The sequence below is a fragment of the Aulonocara stuartgranti genome (assembly GCF_965226115.1).
Source record: "Aulonocara stuartgranti genome assembly, chromosome: 8".
Taxonomy (NCBI): Eukaryota; Metazoa; Chordata; class Actinopteri; order Cichliformes; family Cichlidae; genus Aulonocara; species Aulonocara stuartgranti.
The window spans coordinates 29,260,354-29,285,649 of NC_138959.1; the positions used below are offsets into that span (position 1 = coordinate 29,260,354).

The 25,296-nt window shown below is 44.4% G+C and overlaps 2 long non-coding RNA genes across 2 annotated transcripts; one reads left to right on the top strand and one right to left on the bottom strand.

Annotated features, from left to right (window-relative positions):
* The first annotated feature begins 9,554 nt into the window (after window positions 1–9,554).
* LOC309713462 lies at window positions 9,555–12,314 on the top strand. Its single transcript, XR_014278588.1, has 3 exons — window positions 9,555–9,916; window positions 10,431–11,160; window positions 12,147–12,314. It is a non-coding gene; the product is annotated as an uncharacterized lncRNA (long non-coding RNA).
* A 987-nt stretch (window positions 12,315–13,301) lies between these two features.
* LOC309713480 lies at window positions 13,302–15,033 on the bottom strand. Its single transcript, XR_014278592.1, has 3 exons — window positions 14,900–15,033; window positions 14,261–14,380; window positions 13,302–14,144 (listed from the first exon to the last, which is right to left on the bottom strand). It is a non-coding gene; the product is annotated as an uncharacterized lncRNA (long non-coding RNA).
* Window positions 15,034–25,296: the final 10,263 nt, after the last annotated feature.

Genomic DNA, 25,296 nt, shown 5'->3' on the forward strand with positions numbered 1-25,296 from the left:
CTGGACGCCCATCCCCGGACACAAAGAACCACCAACGCACCGATGTCTGAGGGCGTCTGCCACTGGCAGGGGAAGTGGTGGGGGGAGATAGGCCTCCATACCTTGGAGGGCCTGAGATGTCCCCAGAGAGGTGGCGTCTGATACCCAACCTGACATATAGACACAGACATACAGGCACACACATATGCAAACATCCATTCCCACCCTCATGCTCTCATATGCACTTACTCCACACTCAACCAACGTGGAGACAGACATAAAGAGACGCTGTACACACGATCACACTCCCCAAGCGTACTCTACAAACCGGGTCTAGGTACCCTTGCCCCTGGAGGGGGGAACTGCACCCAGACCCAGGTGGTGTTACCCTTTTCCCTGCGGTGGGGAGAAGCAGACCGCCCCGACTCCGCAGCAGCAGGGAGGCCCCACACTCCAGACCCCAATCTGACGGCCAACTCCTCCTCCTAGCCCCCCCACTCCAACAGGCCGCAGAGAACGAGAGTGTGAGAAGACTCCAAACCTCCCTCCGCCCGCTCATATGTAGTGTTGATGCATGTGTGTTCTAAGGTGCATTTAAACCCAGGAGGGCATGGAGCTACCTGCCAGAGAGCAGCAGGTAAGCGCATAACCCCTCCTGCTAGCCCTCAATGTCTACGTATATTTAAAATTGAGAGGTGGGCAACGACGCCAGGGGTGGGGTGTACACCCTGATGGCCTTTTGGATTCCGTGTAGCGTGCCCACCCCCAAGATCCTATATGTATGTGTAATGAGAGTGTGAGTAATGTGAATGTCTAAGTTGTGGGATAAAATTGAGGCAGAGGCAGCCAGAAGGGGGCAGGGGGGGGTAGCCTCCCCTGCACCCTGGTGACACACCTCTACCCCAAGGCCCTGCATGTGTGGGTGGTTGTGGTGGAGCGGGAAGAGGGAGGCAGCTGGAGATGGGGAGGGAGGAAGGGAGGGGCAAGTGACCAGGAAGGGTCAGCACCCCCACTGACCCCAGTAGGCACCCCCTTACTCTGCAACCCACCAGGGAAAGGGGGCCCAGGCCCATCCGGACCGGGGCCCAGTTCGGCAGTGCCGCCTGGCCCCACAGAGCCCGGGACAGCCCACCCGACCCCACCACAGAGAAAACTACACCCACCCCATCATCCAATCATCTTCCAGACTACACAAGACAATAGACGCCCAGGCTGAGATCTTCCTCAGGGCTGGGCCCCCATACACCCACCCGCCCACAACCCCGGCAACACACCAACCAGGACCCAAGCCCCCAAGGCCCAGCCAGGGCCCCAGCCCAGAGACGGAGCACCTCCAGAACCCCACGCCCGTCCCGGACCCACCCAGGGGCAGCCAGGCTGCCAGGTCAGTAACCCACGTCCGTCAGCACAGACCCTCCCTTAGCCCCGCTGCACGCAGCCACGAGGAAACCGTCACCTAAGAGCCAACAGAGCCCTTAATAGGCCATGACCGCTACCCCGGGTTGAGCCCTCCAAGGAAGATGCTCCTGGGGACTTTATTTATTTTTTGACTGTAATGCAAAGAGACATACACATAGATAATGCCCAGACAGCAGTGGAGGAGGAAAACAAGAGAAAGCATCATGACAGAGTCTGCAACAAGTGTGAATTTGTGAGAGGACAGTCTACAGGTTAATGCCCCAATAACACACACACACACACACACACACACACACACACACACACACACACACACACACACTGACATCATAGATAATTGGCAAACCTTCTGGAGGAAACCTGGTCTTGTTAGGAGAGACGGCATCCATCCCACTTTGGATGGAGCAGCTCTCATTTCTAGAAATATGGACAAATTTATTAAACCCCCCAAAATATGACTATCCAGATTTGGGACCAGGAAGCAGAGTTGCAGTCTTACACGCCTCTCTGCAGCTTCTCTCCTCCTGCTACCCCCCCAACCCCATCTCCATAGAGACTGTGTCAGCTCCCAAACAGACAAATAACAAACTAAAAACCAGCAACAAACAACTTAAACATAAACAATCACAAAGAAAGAACAATACAGTATCCACATCTGAACCAAAGAGTAAAACAGTGAAATGTGGATTATTAAATATTAGGTCTCTCTCCTCCAAGTCTCTGTTAGTACATGACTTAATAATTGATCAACAAATCGATTTACTCTGCCTTACAGAAACCTGGTTGCAGCAGGATGATTATGTTAGTTTAAATGAATCAACACCCCTGAGTCATTCTAACTACCAGAAATCACGAAGCACAGGCCGAGAGGGCGGTGTGGCAGCAATTTTTCACACGAGCCTATTAATCAACGAAAGACCCAGACAGAATTTTAATTCATTTGAAAGCCTGATGCTTAGCCTCGTCCACCCCAGCTGTACTTGTTATCATTTATCGTCCACCTGGGCCTTACACAGAGTTTCTGTCTGATTTCTTTTTCTCTGCTCAGCTCAGATAAAATAATTATTGTGGCTGATTTTAACATCATGATGCTAAAAATGACAGCCTCAACATGGCATTTAATCTGTTATTAGACTCAATTGGTTTCTCTCAAAATGTAAAAGAACCCACCCACCACTTTAATCACACTCTAGATCTTGTTTTAACATATGGCATAGAAACTGAACATTTAACAGTGTTTCCTGAAAACCCTCTCCTGTCTGATCATTTCCTGATAACATTTACATTTACAATAATTGATTACACAGTGGTGGAGAGTAGACTTTATCAAAGTAGATGTCTTTCTGAAAGCGCTGTAACTAAGTTTAAGAATATAATCCACCCACTGTTATCATCTTCAATGCCCTGTACCAACATAGAGCAGAGCAGCTATCTGAACGCTGCTCCAACAGAGGTCGATCATCTTGTCACTTCGCACGACTCTGGATACTGTAGCTCTGGTGAAAACTAAAAGCTCAAATCAGAAGCACTTCACTCCGTGGTATAATTCTCAAACACATAGCCTAAAGCAGATGACTCGTAAGCTGGAGAGGAAATGGCGTGTCACAAATTTAGAGGATCATCATTTAGCCTGGAGAAATAGTTTGCTGCTTTATAAGAAAGCCCTCCGCAAAGCCAGAACATCTTACTATTCATCACTGATTGAAGAAAATAAGAACAACCCCAGGTTTCTCTTCAGCTCTGTAGCCAGGCTGACAAACAGTCAGAGCTCTGTTGAGCCAACCATCCCTTTAACGTTAACTAGTAATGACTTCATGAACTTCTTCACAAATAACATTTTTATCATTAGAGAAAGAATTACCAATAATCATCCCACAGATGTAATATTATCTACAGCTACTCTTAGTACCATTGATGTTAAGTTAGACTCTTTTTCTCCAATTGATCTTTCTGAGTTAATTTCAGTAATTACTTCCTCCAAACCATCAACATGTCTGTTAGACCCCATTCCTACAAAACTGCTCAAAGAAGCCCTGGCATTATTTAATGCTTCAATCTGAAATATGATAAACCTATCTCTAAAAATCTGCTGTGTACCACAGGCCAAAATGCTGAGTATTGTTCAAAAGTAACTTGGTGTCTGTAAGTGTGTGTGTGTGTGTGTGTGTGTGTGTGTGTGTGTGTGTGTGAGATACTGCAGACGAGTGCTTGGTAGTGACGTGTATGAAGTTGTGCGTGTGTTTCAGTCCAGGCACTGAGTGTTCAGGAGTCTGATGGCTTGGGGGAACAAACTGTTCCATCGTCTGGCAGTGAGGGCCCGGATGGTCTGGTACCTCTTTCCAGAAGGCAGCAGGGTGAAGAGTGTGTGTGAGGGGTGTGTGGGGTCCTCCACAGTGTTGGTGGCTTTGCAGAAGGAGTGGGTGCTATAAATGTCTATGATGGAGGGAAGAAAGGCTCCAACGATCTTCTCAGCTGCTCTCATTATCCATTGTAGGGTATTGCGATCCGATACGCTACAGTTACCATACCAGACAGTGATGCAACTGCTCAGGACGCTCTTGATAGTCCCTCGGTAGAAGGTGGTAAGAACGGATGATGGGAGATAACCTTTAGTGAAAGTTACAAATAGGGATGGGTACCGGTATCTGACATAAACGGTAGTAACCAGACCGAAAAGCAGCGCACATTTCGGTGCTTTATTTCGGTGCTTTTTTTTTTTCCTGAGATGTCATACACTTTGGATTGTAGCCAATCATTTTACCTTTCCGAGGATAGTAGGCGGGCCCAGGTACGTATGTTCTTTTAGAGCAGAGCTACAGATTAAAAATGCCCAAGGCGAAGCGGTCAAAGTCTGGCTGTACTTCACAGCAAAAGATGCAAACTCAGCAGCCTGCAACAAGTGCTTTAAGGTGATACTGTGATACTGTGCAAAGGAGGTAAGACCTCGATTCTGATGAAACACCTGGCGATGCATAGCGTTTTTTAAAAGACTAGAAATGCACCGTATTTGATAGCTTGCTGCGAGACCTCACACCGTGCACATCTACTGCAGGTGTGGTGCCAGTTATCGGACCCAGAGTTAGCAACATCCCCCAAGAACCCAAAGAGTAGAGTCCTGGCCCCTAGCCCTGCCAGTGTAGCAGAAATGATGACAGATGATGATGGCAGCAGCAGCCGTTCTTCTCTGGGTGAGTAGCTTAATGTTGTTCGTGTGTAATTTACGTTGAGTAGGCTAACCACGTTATTACATTAATGCACGTAAGGTGAACTAGCAAACACCGTCGTAGTTACATGCGGCTGTCTTCTTGTTGGATAGAGTGAAACCATATATGGCCTATAGCTGAAGAAAAGGCTAACATTGTTATCTTTTTACAAAAAAGAGAACAGCTAAACATGAGAGGTTTTAGGACAAAGTTTGTGTTTTCCATTGTTTAAGCACCGCTTCGAGCACCATTTAAGCACCGGCACTGTTTCAAAAGTACCGGTTTGGCACCGGTATCGGATAAAACCTAAACGATACCCATCGCTAGTTACAAATGATCTTCTTATGGCCTCTGGCAGTGGACTTATCTCTGTGCTTGTCCTGCTAGACCTCATTTCAGCGTTCGATACTGTTGACCATAATATTCTATTAGAGCGATTAGAGCACGCTGTAGGTATTACACGTACTGCGCTGCAGTGGTTTGCATCATATCTATCTAATAGGCTCCAGTTTTTCCATGAAAATGAAGAGTCCTCTTCACACACTATGGTCAGTTATGGAGTTCTACCAATTCTGTTTACATTTTTCATGCTTCCCTTATGATCCATATGACCCCCCTATGAGCAAGCACTTTGTGATTTTTATCTTGAAATTTTATCAATAAAATTTTACTTACTTTTACTTTACTTTACCCATCATGACAATAGTTTTAAATTCCTGCTTATTACCGAAAACCGCCACAGGTGTTTTGTGGTACTCATTACAATTCTTTAAGTGTGTTTTAAAAGGTTATCACCTGGTTATTAATAGGTTATTACATAGAAACAATCTGTTTTGCATTTTGCAGCTGTTTCCTGCTTATTACATAGAAACTACCAGAGAAATTTTCCAGGTAATGGTCAGTTTTTTAAGTTAGCATTAATAGGTTATTAATGTCTTATCAAATGGAAACAAGAAGTTTTGTATTTTGTAGCTCTGTTTCCTGCTTGTTACATAGAAACTACCATGGGTAAGAACATTATTATGTTCTTATTTCTTCCTTGTTACCCTACTATTATCCCTTTATTACAGAGCTGTAACAGAAAGTGCTATCAATGCACTGCACTTCATCCAACATTTGGACTGTGCAGGAACTTGTGCCAAGCTACTTATTGTGGTCTACAGTTCAGCTTTTAATATCATTAGCCCAGTTCTGCTGCAGGACAAGCTGAATGGGATTGCTTCCACCTTCAGGTGGATTGATGTGCTATGATGAAGTCTAAATCCTGATTAAAAGCTTCAATTAGAGCCGTTCCTGTATCAATGATCAAATCAATAATTCAATTTTTGAAAGAAATGCTGAAAACTGGTCTATAGTAGGCTAAAACACCCTCCTGTAACTGCTTTAGAATTTTAGACAACTAACAAAACCTGTGGAACTTCCATCCATCCATCTTCTTCCACTTATCCAATTTAGGGACACAGATGGGATTGCAAAGTGACTGAGGAGGAATGATACACAGGAAATGGTCTGCAGTGCACTTGAACCATGCACCGTGGCGTGTGGATACTTCTTTAAGACAGTCCGTCTCGCCTGGCCACGCCCCACAGCTCACATATAAAGCAGCTGTGCAGACGTGACACCGGTAATAATTTGATCGGAACGCATTTCCGTGCGGCCTGATGGTGGAGAGATAATCTCTCTCGAAGAGAACCAAGAGAGTCGGCGCTACAGGCTGGAGAACTCTCACTCGCCACAGCAAGGTCCGACGGCCGGCGAAGTGAAGCCTCAAGAGTGAACTCGTAAACGAGACACTCGAGGTCAGACACAAAGGGTTAGGGTTAGACGCTGGGGAACACAGCCTGCAGCCACAGGAGCTCATATCCCAGAAGAGACTGGCTAAAGAAGCTGGAGAACACACACTCGCTGGCTGACATATCAGACACAGCAAGGTCCGACTGGCACGTAAGCCGGCGAATGCAGGCAACACGGCAGGGGAACACAGCAGCTGCCAGAGCGGAGGGCCAAGCCAGGGACGCGAGTCGCAGGTCGCCCCAGGGCCAAGCATCCATCCGTAGACAGGGGAGCCGCAAGAGTGAACTCAGGGACGAGACACTCATGCAAAGCTGGCGCCACAGGCTGGAACGCAACACACTCACTGGCTGGTGTATCAGACACAGCGAGGTACAGCTACCGTGTAACCGGCAAACCGCCTGCAGGGAGCCTGGCGCTACAGGCTGAAAAAACACTCACTCGCTGGCTGACCATCAGACACAGCGAGGTCCGGCTGGCGCGTAAACCGGGGAAGCATGGGCAATACGCACTGCTGCTGGAGTCAGAGCCGAGAAGCTGCCCCACCCGCTGGTCGTGTGAACCGCGCACTGCGGGCAACACGCCAGACAGAACAATGGCTACACTAGGCTGCAGAAGTCTCACTCGTCACAGCGAGGTCCGCCTGGCGTGTAAGCCAGCGAACGTGAGCAATACGCCAGGGGAGCACAGCCTACCAAGCCACTCAAGCACAGCAGCTGGCTATCGCCGAGACAGGAACCCGCGATATGCGGACAATGCTCCAGACGGGAAGTCGAAGCCGCCTGCTGGAGAAGCCGAGTCATAACAGATCCCCGCCTAGCACTAGGCAGTGACACAGTGCCAGGGAAAGAGAGCCTGCCGCAGCAGCTCGGCCACTCAATGGATGGCCGAGGTAGGTTAAGGCCCAGGGCCTGTCCCAGGAGCAGAGCGGCCGACCTGCACCATCCACGACAGGGGAGGGGCTGGTGGCTCAGGCCACTGAGGGCCCAAGAGGGGAGCAACCCAAGGTTCATCACCAGGGTATAGCAGACACTCTGCGCTGTACGCAACCAGGGGGCCAGCAAGAGTGGGCCTGACGAGACACTTGCGGTCAGTTGGGAAGTGTCAGCTCACTGAGCGGGCACCTGGTGGCCATGTGACCCGCGACACAGGGGCAATGCACTAGACAGAGAGCCAGCGCTGCATGCTGGAGAACACTCACTTGCTGGCTGATGTATCAGACAGATCAAACTGCCCCCTGGCAGTCTAGCCCGCTGAAGGCCAAGCGGGGACTTAACCCGAAGGTCCACCCAGGGGCCAAGCGGTCGCTAGCACTGTCCGCAGACAGGGGAGCAACAAGAGTGAACTTTGAGAACGAGACACTCATGCACAATGCTCCAGGCTGGAGAACACTCACTCGCCAGCTGAAGAATCAGACACTGCGAGGTCCAGCTGGGGAGTAAACCGGCGAATGCGGGCAATACGCCAGGGGAACACAGCCAGTAGCTGCAGCAGCTGATATGCCAGAAAGAACCCGGCTAAAATAGGCTGGAGAATGCTCACTCGCCGCAGTGAGGTCCAACTGGCGCGCAAGCTGTGAATGCGGGCAACACGCCAAGGGAAGACAGCCTGCAGCTGCAGTGCAGCCAGGGAGGTGACTCACCGAGGGTGTCAGCTCACTGAGCAGGCCCTGCCAGCCACGTAGACCTGCAACATTTGGGCAATCTGCCAGACAGAGAGCCAGCGCTGCAGGCTGGAGAATTGTTAACCGCTGGCCGAGGCGTCAGCGAGGCATAACTGGTGTATAAACCGGCGAAGCGTGGGCAATATGCCAGGGGAACGCAGCCTGCAGCAGTGCTGGCCACTAAGCCCAATTCAAAGGATGTCAGGAGGGAGGAGGGCGGCTTGAGGACAGCTGAGCCCAGGCTCCGAGTCCTCCCCGCCTCACCTGAACACGGCCATCTCCACACGCCTGCATAGGCCCCTCAGCACAGCGAGGTGGCCCCAGGGTAGACATGCAGTTCCATCAGGCAACCCTGGTCGTCTGACCCGAGCCAAGCGTCATAAACATCAACCTCCTGACAATCAACATCCACCAGCCCAGGGCTCACAGAGGCGGGGCCATGGGAGGGAATGCTGTGGGAGGGGCCCGGAATCAGGCGACCCAGACATGGGTTCACCCGTCCGGGCCCCACTCCAGTGGCAGCCAGAGGGGATAGAAGTTTCTTCAACATCCACCTCACGATAATCAACCTCCACCAGCCCAGGCCTCACAGAGGCGGGGCCATGCAGCCATCATCCTCACTTTAGCCTGAGAGGCACAGGATGGGGGAGGGCTCTCTGTGTCCCCAGACTGCCTGCAGTTGACATGTCAAGCTTCATCCCTACAGAGGGAGTGACAATATGGCCGCCATCAGGGCATAAGTAACCCTTACGCCCCTGTTAGGGCATGCCACCCTGCCCAGGGAAGGCCCGAAGGGAGGAATGGCACTCAATCGCCTGCCACCAGACCAATCAGGCAGCAACGGCACCTGAGATGGGAGGCGGTGAGGCTGCGTGACATCAACCTTGAGGTCCACTCTACTAGACAGGACCGCAGGAAGGGCTAGTTCCCACACCTGTGATGCTTCAATCAAGAGCTGAAGGGACCCATCTCACCCGACACTGTGCACGGGGACCAGCAAGGGGCAGCCCAGGGACAGGGCGGCAACACCGGAGGAGAGGATGGAAGCTTCTTCAACATCCACCACCTGATAGTCAACCAACACCGGCCCAGGCCTCACAGAGGTGGAGCCATGGGAGGGATGCTGTGGGAGGGGCCAGCAGTGAATCAGCAACAGGTGTGGGAGGGGACCCAGCCCATGGCCTGCCTATCTGGTGTCCACAGCAGTGGCAGGCATTTTTTGGAGGCATGAGATGGGGGAGGGGTGGGCCAGTTAAATGCTTTCAGAAAACCAAGCACGGTCTGCCTAGTTCGTGTTGGCAACAAAGCAGTCCGTGCAAGTGTCAGCTTCTCTAGCCAGCATGCTATGGGCTGCTATCATGTAGTTATTTATTTTTCCCTTTTCGCCCAGGCACAGCAACACTACTCGTTCCTATCGTCAAAAGGCAAAAATGCCATACACAGACATGTTTGGGATGTGTGGGCTGCCATACTTCTGCTACCAAGCAAGGGGGCGGGGCCACACGCTAACCAGGAAGTGCTAACAGGTAGCCGGCACTAGCCGCAACCGGAATTCCCCTTCCACGCTGCACTGCAACTTCGAGAAAAACGCTGCACTGCAAAAAGAAAAACGCTACAAAAAGAAAGACGCTGCACTGCAATTTCAAGAAAAACGCTGCACTGCAAAAAGAAAAATGCTGCAAAAAGAAAAACGCTGCAAAAAGAAAAGCGCTGCAAAAGCACACAAAGCACAACGGAAATAGGAAAAAAGACAACGGAAATGTTCCTGGGGAGACAATAACCCGACGGACCAGTTGCACGAACCAAAACATGCTAACCAGTGCGCTAGGACTGGGAGACACTTCAAAGAAGTGGAGGAGAGGTAAATATGTTGTAATCTCATGATTCTAATAATACTACAGATATCTGGAATATATATTCAAAGATAATTCTAACAAAGATAATGTTTAATGTAGCCTTAGAAATGAAGCTTTTTTAAACTCGAGAACAAATGCAAAGGCATGAACTGGTAGGTACTAAGAACTGTATTCTGGTTTAAGCCTGCCACCGGTTCTACGGCATAATTTTAAAAACTAGTTTATGACTTAATAGGGCATATGTACACAGTGACGAAATTCTTCTAACTTCTCTAATTTTGCTCATTTTGAGTTGTCAGCATAGAGGTCTTAATGAGAGTGATAAGTCCTGAATCCTGGTCCATGTTCTTTGAGCTTTTGCTGGCCTTTATTTAAGCACACATCAAGAAGATTAAATACTTGAGTCATGTTTATTGAGACTTGTTTCAGATGTGGTATTTTTTTTAAAAACACTTATTAAGTGCATTTGTGGATTCCTGCGGTCGTAATTATCTTTTCATGTTTTCTCTTCAACCTTAGGCCCAGTCTCAGTCACAGACATCATCAATAAGTATTTCTCTGAGGGCCATACATATGAAGTGATCCTGGATTTTCTTGAAAACAAGCATAATATTTGTATGAGTCTGAGAACATTAAAGAGGAGGCTAAAAGATGCTGGAATGACTAGAAGGACAGACTTTACTCCCACTGACATTGTCATTTCCACTGTTACACAAGAACTGAGAGGCTCAGGTCAGCTTCTGGGTTACAGATCCATGTATCAGACACTGCGACAAAAGTATAATCTGAAAGTTAAAAGAAATGATGTAATGCACATACTCTCAAGACTAGATCCATATGGTGTTAAGCGTCGCTGTAAACGCAGGTTTGTTCGAAGAGGATATTTTTCAGAAGGACCAAATCAAGTGTGGCATGTGGATGGTTATGATAAGCTGAAGCCCTTTGGTGTTTCTATTAGTGCATGTGTCGATGGATTTTCAAGGAAAGTTATGTGGCTCAGCTGTGGCAGCTCAAATAATGACCCAGGTATCATTGCAAAATATTATATGGAGTGCTTGTCACGGTTTGGTCAACTTCCAGCATGCCTTCGTACAGACTGTGGCACAGAAAATGGCACAATGGCAGCCATTCACTGTGCTTTAAGATCAGACCATGGAGATGAACTTGCAGGAGCCCACAGTCATATGTATGGTACCTCAACTACAAATCAACGGATTGAAAGTTGGTGGTCTTCGTTCAGAAAGCAAAGGTACATGGCTTTTAAAATATATTCTGAAACTAAAATTGAATGGTTCTGAAGGTGTTTCGTGGTCAGCGATATACTTTTTTTTGTGGGTGGGGTTTTATACTCAAATATTAAATTACAGTCACAAACAAAGAAAAACATAGTCACCTACACATTTTTCTCATGTGATGCACAACTGCTTCAAAAAATATAATAAATGGTTTGGTATACCAGTGACATTTGTTTGTATTAAAACAACTCACTCAAAAAGAAAATCCTACTCAGACATTCCACAAAAGTCCTAAAAAGGAACTATAAAAAACAACAAACAAACTGACATTCAACATTTTAATAAATTATTATGAATCCTAGAGGCAATGGCATCAGTAAAGATTGATGTATTTAAAACTGAGTAAAATGTATTCAAATTTGTGTGCCTACGTAGTACCAAACTAACATCTAGATCAAATAGTTTACCTGTAGGGAGTCATATAAATAAAAGAACAAGGGTTTCTTCAAATTTGAGAACTGTAATATGAGTAATATAAGAACATTGATCCAACATGACAGAAATTTGTTAGAGGAGGTCATTCGTTTCAGACATTTCTTCGACTTTGTGTGCCAAAAAAAAAATACTGATGTTTTCACTAGCTTTTGGATTTCTGTGTGGTATCTAACAAGTGATAACAGCTTCAGTGTTCATGGAGAAACAAAATAGTACATTTATATGGACAGACCTGTATATTACAACTTTTCTTAAGTTCAACCGCCAAATGTAGGAATAACAGAAGGATTAATCATTTTGTTAAATTTTGTTATTTGTGTGAAGTTGCTTTTTTTTTCCTGCAGTGCATTGATGAAACACTTCAGAACATGTGAATAAGCTTTTCTTTGAACGAAATTGCGCACATTTCAATATTCTTAAGATTACGACTTTTTTTTAAAAGAGGACAATTACATTGAATTACTTGTGTTATTAAATTTTATATGCCTTGTCATTCCACCATTAGAACTCAGTTCTGGATTGAACTCTTCAGTGACCTGAGGGAGAGGCATCTTTTCAACGGCAGTCATGAACATAAATGCCTTCTACGATATGTCTTCCTCAATGTCTTGCAAAAAGAGCTTGACGAGTACAGAGATCTCTGGAACACTCGCACCATCTGACCTGTGCGCCAATCTTGTTGTCCATCTGGTAAACCAGAAGCCATGTATCACCTGCCTCATAGGTATGTATTTAGTCCATGTATTTTATTTCATAGTTTTACTAAAATTTTTCTTCCTCAGTATAGTGTATTGTATGTGCAGGATACCTGTCCAGCTTGCTGTTATTAAACCTGTTGTTCATTTATAAAATGGTTCAGGAACAGTCCATCCCTTATGTGCACTCTTTTCTTTCTTGACCTAACCACTTGAGTTAAGTAAGCAGTATGCCATTTAGGTTTAACAATTTGCCCTAACTGTTACTCACAGCAGGTATTACACACACTTTTGCAATTGAATAGTATTTTTTGTTGTTTTCACCTTTTTGCTGAATAGAAATTAAAGCTGCCACTTGTGTTTTGCCATTAGTTCTGTTCTCTGACTTCATGCACATACGTTTTATTTTTATTTTTTTTTCCAAAAAAAAAAAAGTTAGACAATCATATTTTAACTTTGGATCACATCTTGGCTAAAAATGACAAATGTAGATATATGCATAATTAAGATTCTTTAAAATCACAATTTCCAGAACTGACTTTTAATTATAAGATTGACTTTGCGCTTTTGCTGTAACCTTGAAGGATAGTACCTGGAGAAGTGACTGAATTTGTTCATTTTTCTGACTGACCTAAGGTATGGTGGAAGAGAGTGTGGATTCCAAGTGCCTCAAGACATCCTGCACCAGTTTGATGACATTCTACCTGCTCAGTACAGTCTATGTGGGGACGACAATCTCCAGGTTCATTTCACAAACTTGGAAAGACAGAGTGAGCTCCCTCGACCAGTCAACTGGACTACTGCAGTTGAAAATTATATAACACTCAAAAATATGACTGGACTTTAGAAGTCAATGTAAAATCATCTGCTAGATGTGGGTACAATTACCACTGACACTTTCAATACTCATTAAAGTCACAAACCAACTTTAATGAGTATTGAAAAAAAATAGTACCATAGTTTTTATATAAATAGTTTCACTACCGTCAACTTTTCAGTGTGTACGCTTTCGACCTGAAGAAATCAAAAGACCATACTGTACAAAATAACTTGTTCCTTTTAATTAGGTGTTGTAACAAACACGTTGATTAATTTGGAGATCTGTTTTACAAACAAAGGTTTACAAAAGCATTCAGCGAGACCTGTATTTATGTGGGTTTTTCCTATTTCTTTTTTTAACTCCAAGAACAACTTGCATATCTTACAAAAAAATGTAATCAAACACAGAAGTGTTTGATTAAATAAAGCCTTTTAACTGAATTTATCAGATTTTTTTCCCTGTGTTATTATACTAGCGTGTCTCAGTACATTAGAATACTTCAGAAATGTTTCATTTTGTTACATTGGCAATTTCTTAATACAGTGAAATATGTCTAACTTGTTCAACTGTCCCACTATGATACTATGCTTTTGAAATTCCAAAACCTGATTGAACTTTCTGCGATGCATTAAACTTTATGTGATTTACACAAATTATAAATTATTAGAAAAAAAAATTCAGAGTTTAAAATCACAAACTTCAACTGTTTGCTAAAACCATAAATGTGGCTTAAAAGCAAAAGGACTTGGACCTTAGGGAAGCCCAAACCCAGGAGAGTTCTGGATGCCATAATCTATGGCTTCTTGGAAGTCCTCATAACTGTGTAGCACTGGGATTTTGATAGTATTTGCACAGACATCTACTACAAGGAAGCGTGAAGTGGTCTGGAAAAGAAGTTGTGGCTTTGGCTGAATTGCTGCAGGAGGAATTTCTCTCAGTCCAGTTGCAAACATAAGGATGTCTTCAAGAGACAGACTTCCATTTCTCTCTGAAAATGTAAAGAGAATAAAAGTTATTTCTAATGATAATAAACAGGAAAAAGGTGCCATTACACTTTGCTGACATAAATGTACTCATTTCAACATTTTCAACCAAATTTAATACCTTCTACAGAAAGCAGATAGTCTTGCCAGTAGCTTAGTACTCGTCTCCTCTTGACGCCTAGAGCTGCCAGGTGGACCAAATTGCACATGGAAGATGTTCTCAAGAAGATCAGCTGTCAGCCTGGTCTCATTGTAGCACATGAATGAGAAGAAGAGTGAAGGATGCTGTTCCAGAGCGTTTAGAAAAATACATGACTACATGAGGGCACATCCTTTATCGCTATGCCTGTAATACTCTGCCTATTGCCTTAATATTAAATAATTTTTTGAACAATAATTATTGAAAATATTTTGTCATGTCATTATACTGCCGCAAGTAGAGGTGGCATGGGCCGCGAAACTGAGACACAGGCATTAGAGCCTCTTAATGCTTGTTTTGTTTGGGTTTCCACCAGAGTGGAATTAACAAAAAATAGAAAGGGCATAGCCTAACATACGAAATAGGAAAATAATGATGTGTAATCTATTTATTTCAACAAAAAAACTGTATTCTGAATACCACCTATTTACACAGTAACTTTAACGGAATACAGTTACTCGTATTTTAAATACGTGACAGTGTTACATGTATTTCGTTACTCCCAAACACTGCAAACATATCTGTAGTATTATTAGAATCATGAGATTACAACACATTTACCTCTCCTCCACTTCTTTGAAGTGTGTCCCAGTCCTAGCGCACTGGTTAGCATGTTTTGGTTCGTGCAACTGGTCCGTCGGGTTATTGTCTCCCCAGGAACATTTCCGTTGTCTTTTTTCCTATTTCCGTTGTGCTTTGTGTGCTTTTGCAGCGCTTTTCTTTTTGCAGCGTTTTTCTTTTTGCAGCATTTTTCTTTTTGCAGTGTAGCGTTTTTCTTGAAGTTGCAGTGCAGCGTCTTTCTTTTTGCAGCGTTTTCCTTTTTGCAGCATTTTTCTTTTTGCAAGTGTTTTCTGAAGTTGCAGTCCGTTTGGCCTCTCAGGGCCACCGTACTGGACGGTTTGCCACTTCATTTTACCCGTTAAAGTATGCTTGTAGGTAACAGTCACAAAGGTAGCATGGTTTGGCACTTCATTTTATCTGTCAGACCATGTTTCTAGCTCTTATTAACAGAGGTAGGATGATTTGCCACTTAATTGTAGCCTTTAAAGTATGCTTCTAGCTAATATTCATAAAGGTAGGATGGTTCGCCACTTAATTTCGTGTTTTCCCACAGTGTTAAGCAGGCCGACAGCGAATGCTTGGAACACTGAAGCCATATCCCTTCTGTGTTTACATACATCGCAGCCGAGCTGCACAGTGCCCAGGCGACAGCGTATGCTTGAACGCTGAGGCCGTGTTCCCTGCTGTGTTTGCTCACCGTAGCCGAGCTACTCGCTAGCCGGCAGCCGCACAGCGTGGTCCGACTGGCACATAAGACTATTTTTCAAGGCGATAAGCCAGGGAGGGGAGACCAACCAAGGGGAAAGATAAGGGCAAGCTAAGGGATAACAGGGCATACCAAGGAAATACCAGGGAATATCAGGGGAATACCGGGGAATACCCGGGGAATACCAGAGGAGAGGCAGCGCCCACGGAGGCTGCCAAAACAGGTTCCTGATGGATGCACATACATACAGCACTCTCAAGGCACTCACAAACACACAACACAAGTGGAGATCAAATGATCACCGGTGTCACGTCTGCACAGCTGTTTTATACGTGAGCTGTGGGGTATGGCCGGGCGAACCAGAGTGTCTTAAAGAAGTATCCACACGGTGGGGGGTGTCCATTTTGTAAAACTTCAGATTCAATTGTAGAATTGAAAGTAATTTTCTTGGTGTCATTCAAACATCTTGAGCACCTCCAAGTCTAAGGCCATGGTTCTCTGCCAAAAAAGGACCCTTTGGGTTGGGGGATAGTTGCCTTCCCAAGCGAGTGATTTGAAGTATCTTATGGTTTTGCTCATAAAAGAAGAGGAGGAGCAGGATTGGCAGACTGGTTGCTCTGGTGTTGCAATTGACCACTGCGGTAAAGAGAGAGCTGAGCCAGAAAGCACTTTACCCACACCTTTGGGCAAGCTCTGTAGCTAGTGCTCTGAAGAATAGTGTTGCAGATACAAGCAATAAAAATAAGTTTCCTCTCTAAGGTGGCTGGGATCCATTTAAGAAAGGAATGATGAAGACCTCAAACATCTAAAGCAGTGGTCCCCAACCCCAGGGCCTCGGACCGGTACCAGTCCGTGAGTCGATTGGTACCGGGCCGCGAGAGTTGAGGCTCAGGTATGAGCTCACTCCAACCAAGATGGCGCGGCCACGTCCAGACGCTCCGACTATCCACTTTTCTTGTTTTTTACTTATTTTTTGCTCTGGTTTACATCCCAAAATCCTCTAGTCTTATAGTATACGATGGCAGATCACTTGTAAATATTGGTGACAAGGTTGCACATCTAATCTTGGACACTTTTAAACCCGACCCATCCTGGCCGCCAGAGATTCTACGCGGCGCGGAGAACAACAAAGGACTGGCCACTCATCCGAGGCGTAGAACAAAGAAGCGCCGGGGGAAACGCGCTGGCATTAGGAACAAACTGAGACAGCAGGCGCGTCGCGCACCACTGCCCAGTATCCTACTGGCCAATCCATGGAGAACAAGCTCGATGATCTAAGAGCAATAGTCACCTTCCAACGTGACATGAGGGACTGCAACATTCTGTGCTTCACGGAGACATGGCTGACCCCCACCGTGCCGGACCAGGCCGTAACTCCGTCGGATTCATTCTTTGTGCTCCGCGTGGACAGAACGGCAGAGTCGAACAAAACCAAAGGTGGAGGAGTGTGTTTCATGGTAAACAGAAAGTGGTGTGATGCCGGGCTTTCCAGCGGCTGCTCGCCACATCTGGAGTTCCTGAGCATTAAGTGCCGCCCTTTCTATCTGCCCCATGAGTTCACCTCGGTCATCGCCACGGTGGTCTACATCCCACCCCAAGCGGACACAGGTATGGCTTTGTCCGAATTACATGATGTGCTGATTTCGCTTCAAAACAAGGACCTGGGCGCAGCCCTCATTGTAGCAGGAGACTTTAATAAAGCGAACCTCAGACAAGTCATGCCAAACTTTTACCAGCATGTCTCGTGTCCAACGAAGGGGGATCGAATTTTGGATCACTGCTACACGCCATACAAGCAGGGCTACAAAGCTATCTCACACCCGGCTTTTGGGAAGTCTGACCACAACGCCATCTTCCTCATTCCCCAGTATAAACAAAACATACGGGGGGAAGAGGTAACCACGAGGGAGGTAAAACGGTGGCCTGCCCAATCAGAAGCTACGCTACAGGACGCACTCAACAACGTCGACTGGGACATGTTCAGAGCATGCGCAGTCGACATCAACGAGTTTACGGAAGTAGCAGTATGCTTCGTCAATATGCTAGCGGAGGAGATTATCCCCACTGCGAGAGTCACCACATTCCCAAACCAGAAACCGTGGATGGACAGATCGAGCCGCACTGCAGTAAACGCCAGGACCGGCACCTACAACACGGGTCTCACCACTGGCGATATGAGCGCCTACAAAGCGGCCTCATACGGCATGCGGCGCGCGGTGAGAGATGCCAAACGCCGGTACCTGGAACGTGTGGAGTCCCGCTTCCACCAGGGCGACACACAGAGTATGTGGCACGGACTACGCACCATTACCGACTACAAAGCCAGGGACACTGCGCCGATCAACGCCGACTCTGCATTCACCAACGAGCTGAATCAGCTATACGCCCATTTCGAGGTTAGCCAGGCGGCTAATGCTATCTACCGCCTGACTACCGAGAACAGTGACGTCATCAGCAAGAGACCAGTGACCAGCATCGCGGAGCATGACGTCCGAGCGGCATTGAGGAGAGTGAACACAAGGAAAGCGGCGGGGCCAGACAGCATCACCGGCAGTCTGCTGCGCTGCTGTGCTGACCAGCTAGCAGGTGTGTTCACTTACATCTTCAACGAGTCCCTGGCGAAGTCTGTGGTCCGCACATGCTTCAAAAGATCCACCATCATCCCTGTGCCCAAGAACAGCAAACCCTCATCCCTGAACGATTACCGGCCAGTTGCACTGACCTCGGTAGTAATGAAGGTGTTTGAGAGAATATCATCTCCTCTTCCATCCCAGACACCACAGATCTGCTGCAGTTCGCCTACCGATCCAACAGATCCACAGAGGACGCCATCGCCCACATCCTGCACACCACCCTCAGCCACGAAGCTGCCACTCAGCCACAGGACAAGAAACAGGGTAACTATGTGAGAATGCTGTTTGTTGATTACAGTTCAGCGTTTAACACAATAGTGACCTGCAGACTGTTCACAAAGCTCAGGGATCGGGGACTCAACAGCCGTCTGTGTGCATGGGTGTTGGACTTCCTCACTGGCAGAACTCAGGTGGTGAGGGTGGGTAGATGCGTCTCTAACAGAATCACCATCAACACAGGAGCACCTCAGGGATGTGTCCTCTCGCCACTGCTCTACTCCCTCTACACTTCAGACTGTGTGGCCACCCATGGCTCCAACACCATTGTGAAGTTTGCTGACGACACAGTGGTGTTGGGTGCCATCTCCAACAACGATGAGGTGGCCTACATGGACGAAGTGAAGAATCTGGCATCATGGTGCCAGGACAACCACCTCCAGCTGAACGTCGGCAAGACCAAGGAGCTGGTGGTGGACTTCAGAAGGAGTCAGCACAGAGACTACAAGCCCATTATCATCAATGGAGCTCCAGTGGAGAGGGTGCAGTCCTTCAAGTATCTTGGTGTCCACATCTCCTCAGACCTGACATGGTCTGACCACATTCAGGTCCAGACCAAAAAGGCTAGGCAGCTCCTGTATCACCTACGACAACTGAGGAAGTTCAGGGTCTCTCCAAAGATCCTCAGGATTTTCTATACAGGCGCTGTGGAGAGCATCCTCACACAGAACATGGCATCGTGGTTTGGGAACAGCTGTGTGAAGGACCAAAAAGCTCTCCAGAGAGTGATCCGTACAGCAGAACGCTGCTGCAGGATGCTCTCCCCCCGCTTCAGGACACCTACACCAGGAGATGCCGGACTAGAGCAGCGCAGATACTGAAGGACCCGTCCCATCCTGGCAACAAACTGTTCCAACTTCTGCAATCTGGTAGAAGGTTCCGCATCTTCCGGGCAAGGACAGAGAGACTCAAGAGGAGCTTCTATCCCCAAGCCATCCGGGCCCTAAACACACACACCCGCCCTCTCACATCATCTATAATTGACTGAGACAGGACTCTTCCAGACACTAAACCAAGGCACAATGTACATTTCAATTCCTTTAATTTTAAATATGTGTATATTGTCTATTCTGTAAAATAGTCAGATGTCTATTCATATTAATGTACAGAATTCACCTGCTTGCTGCTCTTACTGCACATTCACCCAATGTATATACTATATATATATATATAATGTTCTTCCTCTACCCTCCCATTTTTGCACATGTCGAGGAGCATGTCAGGCTACATTTCACTATGTGTTATACTTGTATAACTATGCATGTGACAAATAAAGAACCTTGAACCTTGAACCTTGAAATGTCTGGTTTTCAGGGTTTTTATCGGTTTTCAGCGTTATTTTGTTATCGTTTTTATCGTTAACTCTGTTTTCCTGGGTCTTTTCACGTGTGTTATGAATAAATCTTCTTTTTTTCGGTACCGGTACTAGTTTTATTTTGTTGTATTTATCCGCGACACCTTAAAGGCCGGTCCATGAAAATATTGTCGGGCATAAACCGGTCCGTGGCACAAAAAAGGTTGGGGACCGCTGATCTAAAGGGAGCTTAGAGCAGAGTTGCTGCTAGTTCACATTGAAGGAAGCTGGCTGAAGTGGTTCAGGCATCTGATGAGGAGGTCATCCCTGTGCCTCTCCTCGGAGTGTTTTTTTTTTTTTTTCAGGACACTCCCAGGAGGAGGCCAGAAGATCAGCTTAGGCTGCCACTAAAACTCATCTTTGGATAAGGAAATGGATGGATGTAAGTGCCTACAGCCTGTATATATTATGTAACAAGTTATCACAGAAAAGAAATTATCTTTAGAAATAAATTTAACAAATTCAGCTGAATTAAGAGCATTCTACAATTAACAAGTTAATAAATAAAATTTTATTTTCAAAATCATGCAAATCTATCATTGCTTATAGATCAATTTCCTCTTTACACATTCGTCTCTCAGAAGTAGCAATAGCCTACTCATAATTACTACATGAAGTAGACTTTGTGGCAAACTAAACATTCCCCCTTCATGATACATATGGAAAATATTTATTTTTACATGAGCAAAATGCCACTTGGTAATGGCGTGGTTCAGTCTGAAAAGGGATTGGAATAAATAAAAATGAGGCATCGCATCAGCATGGTATAGTGAACACAATTCAAGACACTTACACTGGTTGATTGCAGTTGTGACATCCACTGTGTTATCAGTGTTAAAGTCATCAGTTATCAGTTACACATGCACCAGCACTCACTTAAAGGTGAAACCAGTAAACATGGCTCTTTAGTGGCCTCTAGTGCCAGCCTAAACACAACAGCATTAACAACAAACATGTTCCTACCAATGCGTCTCCATCAGCAAAGTCTAGAGTTTCATTTATAGGCTTCCTGACATTGTCTTCTCTGACAAACTGCATCATACTTTAAGCTGCCTGATTTATTATCAAACACTTTGCATCAAACAGCAGCTTAAATCTGTTAAACAGTTTATACAAGTTGAACTGATATTCCTTTCAACTTTCTCACACTCTACTACTGACAGTTTTGGGTTTTAGAGATAAAAGGGTGACAGATAACAAAATCTATAGGTTAGAGCCAGTGAAATATTACGCTACTTGTTGCACCTTTAAGATCGAGTGAGACAAATATAACAAAACCTCAGTTTACTTCTTTATTATCTGAAAATAAAAGATAACTGAATAAATATAAAACTTAAATTACTTCTGAGACAAAGTTAAGTAAGCTTTAATTTGTTCTACCTCTTTCTTTGAGATATACAATGGTAAAAGTGATTCGTCTCTTAAACTCACTTAAGGTCTTTTGCTTGACCTCAGAACCAACTTAAGCAAACCTTTACAAACAGAGATGGTTAAATGACAGAAAAGCAGGGCCTACTGTCTTATTTTTCAAATACAATTGTGGTAAAATGTCTTAATGAGTTACAACTCATCCCACAACACCTAAATGATTTATCTTAAATAACTAAGAGAATCTGAATGGATACATTATGGGCAGCAGAGATTTAGTGTATTTATTATACCTACTCAATATTCCCCATTAGCATGCAAATATTTTTTTTAGACTTTTTTTGAGAGGGAGGTGTGTTTACAATAAAAGTAATTATTATATAAGAACATCACAAAAATGCATATCATGAACTACTGAACCTTATTTGACAAGAAAGTTGTGAAATGTGTTCCATGGAATGTTAATTGTTGCTAGTTAAGTGAGATGTAACTATTACAATTTCTAAGAAACTGAAAATAGTAGCCCACAGACTGTAACACATGGCTGCTGATTTCTAACCAAAGCCACGACAAGTGTTGATCTTTAAACTTGGTTGTATAGCAGTATCAGAAATTATACAATAAAAAAAATATATTTATTCTGCATCACTCATATAGCTGAACAGAACCTGCAGCATACACTCAACCTGTTGTCTTATTAGGTCCACCGAGCAACATCTGTTGTATTCTGATGAGTAAGCTGGTGTCAATTTAAACATATTTTGTATATTTCCCCAAATGTGTTTTTATAAAGACAGATTAAATACGAAAAATTTCATTAACCTTTTAACATCCACCAACTTACTTACAGCCCACTTAAAGGTGAGGTTAGGTTACATTTTAGCTACATGCTAAACATAACATTACTGTTCTCAAGACATTACCTTAGGTCTCATACATGCATCTTACCTTCAGAATTTCTGTTATTAGACTTCAGCTGAATATATTAAATAGGTGAAAATTCCAATTGAATTTACAACCTGGTAAATATGAACTTAATGCTAACCGTACCCCTAATCTTAACTCTAAATAGGCTGTGATGGTTGTTTAGCGTTTCAACTGAACCCTTCAAGATGATGGTAACTAATGGAATTAGAAGTTCTGTAAAACAGAAAAAAAGGATTTACTGAAGGAATGTTGTACAAAACGAAATGTGGTTAAAATGTAACCTAGCCCTAAGTTTATCTACTGTACCCTGGTTTGAGGCTAGTTACAGTCAACTATGATACCTTTTGGAATTGTAACACCCCAGTTTGCACAACTGAAATGTGTGCATTTCTGCTCTGGTCAACCTTCAGTCCTTCTCTTCTTCTACTTCTATAGAATATTATTCTGTGGTACTCTTAGCTTCATATGTTCTCCTCAGTTTGTATATGGTATTATTATGAAGCTACTCTTCTTGTCTAGCTTTCATAGATCCTCCCCAGCTAGATAAGGCACTGCAACCTCCCGTCCCCCCTTTCTGTCTCCTCATGCTTTGTTGTGCTATTCTAGTACTGCAGGAAACCCATCTGATTGCTCCATTCTGGCTGATTATTCCTCTTAGCTAACAAGCATGCAGCTATATCTGCAGCCATAAACTTCTAAAACAAATAAATCTCTATAGTTTGTTTATTATATTTTCTATTTGTTTTTCTTTTTTGGATTGTTTTGATATTGCTTTTTCAGAAAATCACAAGCTTTCATTAACAAATGTTACTAAGCTTTACAAAACAAAACAAAAAAACAAAGCCCTGCTAGTGGCGCCTCGAGCCTGTCGTATTCCTTACACAACAACAAAATATTGAAGATTTGGACACAATACACATTTGTTAAGCTCTTCTAATCCTGCCCAGTACTGGGGTTTGACATTGACTGACCAGCAGTTGTTCGCATTTATCACCGTGAACATGAGTGTTGAAAAATATACATCTCTGATGTCCTGTTACTACCGGCGACAAACATTAACAAAACAAACAAAAAATGCATTAAATCAATTATCAAAGACAGTAATGGATTCAATCATTTTATAAGCTATGTATTTATTTAGGTATATCAGAAAGCTGGTTGAGGATTATGAATTGTCCATGCTTTGACTTTTTTAAGTGGAGCAAAATGAACTTGATGAACATGTGGTAAGCCATGAGCATATAATTAAGGGTCCCTTCACACACAGTGCTGGCATGGTACAGTGTGTGGACACAGCATGATCAACAGTGAACTTACAGTCCGGTCCAGTGCCCAATGACAGAATGTTTTTGTTTTTTCAATTTTGCCTCTTACAACCCCACAGTGGATTTTTAATCACATGACCAAACTGTCGTTTACCTTTAATTCCAGGAGTTTAACAAAATACTGCTTTATTTATTTAGATATTACAACAATTTTTATACTTAGGTCCATAAATCCATCAGTAATTTCGGTCAGTAACTGCCTGAAGTCTAGAACCCAACAGACATCGCCAAATGTTTCTTCCCTTGAGATCCACCATCAGAGATGGTAATCTGATTACTTTTTTCAGGTAACGAGTAAAGTAAGGGATTACTATTGCAAAATCGGTAATTAGTTACTGATTACTTTTTTCAGGTAACTTGACCAACACTGTCCACCATAGGCCTTTACTTCCACTGACTTCAGTTACTGCACGTTTGTGAGTTTTTCACCATTATGTTTTTAATTTAATAAATAAAATGCATATAAATAAAACTACTGGGTTAAGATCAGGGGACTGACTTGGCTGTTGAAGAATATCTCTTGAATACTGAGAGATTCTTGGGTTTCTTTTGTGGTGAGGTCATTATCAGTTTGCTCTGACAAATGCTTTCCAACCAGTTTGGCTGAATTTGAGCAGAGTACAGCCCTGAACATTTCACAATTAATTCTGCTGTTTCTACCCAGTTCCACTGGCAGCCCCACATGCCAGTGCACTGTATCACATCTGATGGATGGTGTGTTTTGGATCATGAGCCGTTCCTTTTGTTCTCCATACTTTTCTCTTCCCATCATTCTGGTTCATGTCAGCCTAGGTTTCATCTGTTTAAAGAACTTAATACAGGACCGGGTCGACTCTTTTCAATGTTTTCTGTCAAAGTGTATTCTTGCCTTCCTCTTCTTGAGTGTAACCAGTGGTGTGTACTTTATTTGATTTTATTGACAATGATAAATTGACAGTGATAAAGGGTGTTTACTACGTGGCTAGCTTTTGAAAATATGTTTATCCTCAAGGTTTTCTTAAGCCAAAGAAATGTGATATTCCTCAATGGCCAAGTCTCTCACTTGATCTCAACCCAAAAGAGCATGCTTTTCATTTACCGAACAAAAAAGTGAAGGCAGAAGAACACAAACAAGCAGTAGCTGAAGGCAAATCAAGTATTTAGTGATCTAGATTGTTTGACTTGAGATCCACTGTGATGGTGGTATAAGTAAGTAACGTGAGAAGAACATGTGTCATTGTTCAAACACTTTGGACCAAACTGTAATCCAACTCAACACAGCAGCTCTGTTTGTGAAAATGTTCCTCATTGCACAGGGGCTTCATTCAGCTTTGTGATTGTTCTGAAGTCTCCACTTTGGTGCTGTGTTCGATTTTCATTGTCCATCGTATTCAGGTCAGCACGTCTTTAAGCTTATTGAAGTGTAGATTTGCTGCAGAGTTCTTCTTGCCAGAATAAGTCGTCAACTTGTTTGATTATTGTATCCACCACCTGTACCTTTATGAATCGTGCATTATAAACATGAAAGGCCGTAGACATGGTCATATTAAAAGTAAAACATTCTTTAGGTTTCTTGTTTTACCGTCAGTCCATTAAGCCTTTGTATTTTTTGCAAGTTACTTTGAATATAGAATAAGATGAAGCACAGAAGTCATCAGAGTGAAAAAAGTCTAGACCTGCCACCTGTCATGTATTGTACATCATATTTTCTGAAGTTTTCTATGTACAAGGTTTCAAAAGCATTCCGAACAGAGTGTGCTGAAGGCCGGGGGGTGGAGCTGGCTGTCTGGACTACAATGGCAGGGTGTGTCCCGTTGAAGAGCGTGGCC